The 4,639-nt window shown below is 46.8% G+C and overlaps 1 long non-coding RNA gene across 1 annotated transcript in view; it reads right to left on the bottom strand.

The window, feature by feature from the left end:
- Positions 1–1,566: 1,566 nt before the first annotated feature.
- Positions 1,567–4,639, bottom strand: part of LOC103281859 (waprin-Phi3) — a 10,675-nt gene continuing 7,602 nt past the window's right edge. Inside the window, exons 3-4 of the long non-coding RNA XR_010005679.1 lie at positions 4,268–4,405; positions 1,567–2,599 (exon numbers count right to left, since the gene is read on the bottom strand). This is a non-coding gene — a long non-coding RNA (waprin-Phi3). The remainder of the gene's footprint in view (positions 2,600–4,267; positions 4,406–4,639) is intronic.

The following is a 4,639-nucleotide window of genomic DNA, read 5'->3' as shown; positions in this document are numbered from 1 at the left end:
TCCAGAGTGATGGCATCACTGCTAAAAAGGCTTTGCGTCTAGTTGTTGTTAGACACAAGGTCTTAAAACTGGGGACTTCCAATAGGTCTTGGTCCTCAGAACGGAGGGATCTCTGGGGTTTGTAGGGGGTACATCGGTTCTAGACCATGTAAGGCTTTAAAGGTAAGTACCATCACTTTGAAAGTGATCCGGTGCTCAATTGGTAACCAGTGCAGCTGCCGTAAGATTGGTGTTATGTGGCATCTTATCGGGACACCCGCAAGGAGCTGGGCAGCTGCATTTTGCACCAATTTGAGCTTCCGGATCACCGACACAGGAAGGCCAATGTAAAGGGCATTGCAGTAGTCCAGTCTCAAGATGACCGTAGCCTGGATCACCGTAGCCAGGTTGTCCCTAGACAGATAGGGGTCTAGCCGTCTAGCCTGCCGAAGATGAAAAAAGGCAGTTTTGCTAACGGCAGAGACCTGGGCCTCCATCGTCAGTGAAGGGTCCAAGAGGACTCCCAGACTCTTTACTAGTGAAGACGGGCGTAGCACTTCGCCATCCAGGATTGGCAACTGGATATCCCCACTGCCTGGTTGGCCCAGCCATAGGATCTCCGTCTTTGCTGGATTCACCCTTAACCTACTGGAACGTAACCATTCAATAATGGCCTTGAGGCACTGATGAAAATTGTCGGGTACAGACTCCGGTCGGCCCTCCATCTTTAACACAAGCAGAGTGTCGTCAGCATATTGATAACACTCGAGCCCGAAATCTCGGACCAACTGAGCAAGTGGTCGCATATAGATGTTAAACAACAGAGGGGAGAGAATGGCCCCCTGAGGAACCCCACAATGTAGAGGGGACCATCCATCGTCAGTGAAGGGTCCAAAAGGACTCCCAGACTCTTTACTAGTGGAGATGGGTGTAGAGCTTTGCCATCCAGGGTTAGCAACTGGATATCTCTGCTGCCCGGAGTCAGTTTTTGGCCAACTGTATGAATCAGTTTTTGGCCAACTTTAGATTGGGTTTGGTTATTTGGGATGCTGATTCAGAAAATTGCATTGCAGAAAATTGCTGCTGAGTGTCTTCCCCACCCTGGCCTCCCAAGGTCAAGGAAGCGCTAGGGAAGGCAATGTGCTACAGTCTCCTTCCTTCCTTCTCTCCCTCTACTTCTCTCTCTCACTCTCTTTCAATGGCAGCACGCACCCCCCCAACACCAATTTTTCCCATATGTTTTATGGCCCACCAGTGGGCCACGGCCCATGGGTTGGGAACCACTGCCTTAGATGCTCTGATCCCTTTCTTTCCACAATTTCCTTGCTTGATTTCAAGTAGCTGGTTAAACTGCAATTCTTCCTCTGTGATTCCAATTCTGCTTGCAAGTGCTGCAGCCACCAGGTTGATTGTGTCATAGGCTTACCTTGATGCTTGAAGTAGATCTTAAAAACAAAGCAGAAAAGGAGCCAGGAAAGACCAGGAACAAGTTGAACAGGTTCAAAGACTGGTGTTATTGTCCTCCAGGAACAACATTCCTCGACTTCTCCCCATTGGCTCCTTCCCAAGAGCAGGCGAGACAGGAAAGGCATTTCAATGCTACTTTTTTATTGCTTGTAAAGAGTAACACAAAGGATCACCATAGGCTGATGATTAAAAGGAGTTTACATTGCTTCTAAAAGACGGAACAAAGGATCAAAGGAACGGGAAGACTCCTGCAGATCTGCACCCAGCTCTTGAGATTTGTTCACTCGTATGATGGGTTGTCAACCTGGCCTGATCAACATGTGCATTTCTGCATGGATGAAGAGGGTTGGATTAGATGGCCCTTGGGGTCCCCCCAACTCTTGCATTTTTCTTTTTAGAATTTTTAATGAAAGCACATTGCTGGACTTCAGAACACACATACTGCAAGCAAATCTCAAATGAAAGATATAGAATGTGTTGTCAAAGGCTTTCATGGCCAGAATCACAGAGGTTGTTGTGAGTTTTCTGGACTGTCTGGCCATGTTCCAGAAGCATTTTCTCCTAATGTTTCGCCCACATCTATGGCAGGCATCATCAGATGTTGTGAGGTCTGTTGGAAACTACGCAAGTGAAGTTTATATATCTGCGGAATGTTCAAAGTAACACCTCCCAACAAAGGATTCCCCCAGGTAGGAGGCTTTGAAGCTGCAAGGCTATTTAGTGCTAATCAAGCTGGCCAGTTGCAACATTCACACTTGCCTCAAGCAGACAAGAGTTCTTTCTCCCACCCTGGACATTATTCCACAGATATATAAACCCCACTTGCCTTGTTTCCAACAGACCTCACAACCTCTGAGAACATGGCCATACAGCCTGGGAAACACACAACAACCCTAAAATATAGAATTTTTCTTTATTTTTCCAGCTCGGTCCAGAGTGCTCCATTGCTTGATTGTTCTGCTTCTAAAGAATGTATATTTCCCCAAAACTAGAGGGAAGGGTTGACCATTCTGGAGGAGAAATGCATTGCCAAAGAGACAATGTGATGTCAGGAAGAAATGCCCAATCACATGAGAGCAAAGCCTTGGCAAAGTGGAGAGTTGGCATCTTCTGGTTGGACTCTGCTGCTGCTCAGGAACCATTGCTTAAAAACCTGTGGACATAGCAAAAAAGATCTTAGTAGTCAACAAATCGTAGTGTTGGGAGAGGTCCCCAGAGGCCATCTAGTCAAATCCCATTGTGTTCAGTGTAGGGTATCCAGCTAAAGCTGTGAAGTCTCTTTCTGGAGATGTCCAGAGAAGGAGACCCTAACACATCTCTGGACATTCAGTTCAATTTCCGAACTTCTGTTAGTATCAAGAGGTTCCTTCTAGTGTTCAAATGAAATCTGCCCTCCTGTTGCTTCAATGACCAGGTCAATGACCAGGTTAGAGGGATTGAAAGAGGGCTGTCATGCCTGTTAGTGTGTTCTGTTGTTAGAGTGAAATGTTATATCAAGTTATGCTGTTGGGTGTTTGCAACTGTATGTTTCCGGCAAAGCATTCCAGCAGCGCAAGGGTTAAGCACAAGCCAGCTTGATTGATTGACCACAGGATCAATAGGTCAGGGCTTCCATTTGAACTGTCTGGCCAGAACTTTCATCATGAACTGAGGATTGCAGGAGGTGCCAGCTTTTACAGATAACAGCCAAGACGAGCAGAGAAGACGCGTCATGTGTCCGGAAAGTTATGGCTTCCAGCAATTGTAAATATACTTGTATAATAAAGTAATTAGACCTGCTGGGATCAGCAGTAAAACAACGACTGAGCTGTCGTTTTGTTGGTGCCACTTTGCTGCTGCATCAAGTGGTCCTTTGGGTGAGCAGACGGAGAGAACTGACTCATCAAACAGTCAGGGCGACGGATGATCGATTTAACTCCCCATCCCAGCCTCCGCCCCGACAATGCCACCTCTCTGTCTTCCCTTCACCAGGACGAATATGTCCATCTCCTCCAAACTCTTCCCATCTGCCTTGTTGTCCACATCATTCCGCAACCTGTCTCCATCCTTCTGTAAATGAGGTGCCCAGAAAAGGACATAGTATCCCACACTATGCTTGATGACCACCACAGAATATCATTACTCCTCTTGCCTTGGACTCTCCTGGGGGCATGTTCCATGTTTGATGAACAATAACCCAAAGGTCCTATTGTCCTAGTACTACTGAGCTAAGCATCTGCCACGCTACACATCTGCATTTTGATTTTTTTTTTTTTTTGTAAATGGCTAAATAGGCAAGGCATAGTGATCTTGATTCTCAGCTTCAGCACCTGGAGTGTGGCATAATCCCCATTTCTTTGCAACCTGTGCAAGCCACTTGAACAGTCATGCAATCCTGGGCCGGGCTGTGGCGCAGGCTGGTCAGCAGCCAGCTGCAACAAATCACTCTCACCAAGAGGTCATGAGTTCGAGGCCAGCTCGGAGCCTGCGTTTGTCTTCTGTCTCTGTTCTATGTTATGGCAATGAATGTTTGCCTTATATGTGTAATGTGATCTGCCCTGAGTCCCCTTCGGGGTGAGAAGGGCTGAATATAAATTCTGTAAACAAACAAACAAACAAACAAACAAACAAACAAATAAATAGTTAAGTGAAGCACCAGCCACAGGAGGCTAAAGAGTTTGCAAAACTACAACTGCCAGGGTTCCATAACATTGTGTGATGATGGTGAAAATGCATTCATTCTGCAGTGTAGATGCCACACTAAACGGCAGCAAGGGCAGGGATGTGCCCTGAGGAACAAGCAAATGCAAAAGGAGCATGGCATGGGTTTTCTGGTTCTCACCTGGTTTAAAACAGATGGTCCGACAGGGTCCCTGGGGGCAACACTTTTCATTTCCTTTACAGTCGGAGTCCTGGCAGCATCTGTACTCACATGGCAGCCCAGGAGGGATCTTGAACAAGGGACAAACACCTGGTTTGACTGAAAGAAACAAGGGATCAGGAATCAATCCATTGAATCATTGAATCCTAGATGCCTAGAGTTGGAAGAGACCCCAAGTGCCATCCAGTCCAACTTCATTCTGCTGGGAAGAAACACACAAGTTTGTGGAAGTGCGTGCAATAACAATGGGCTTGCAGAGATGTGTTTGTGGTGTGTATGCGCCCTCTGCTGCACATCTGGCTGTTTGCCACTGTTTCCGTGCAGGAGGAGAAA

Source organism: Anolis carolinensis, chromosome 4 (assembly GCF_035594765.1).
Source record: "Anolis carolinensis isolate JA03-04 chromosome 4, rAnoCar3.1.pri, whole genome shotgun sequence".
In the NCBI taxonomy this organism is placed as follows: Eukaryota; Metazoa; Chordata; class Lepidosauria; order Squamata; family Dactyloidae; genus Anolis; species Anolis carolinensis.
This window is presented reverse-complemented; position numbering and strand designations above follow the sequence as displayed.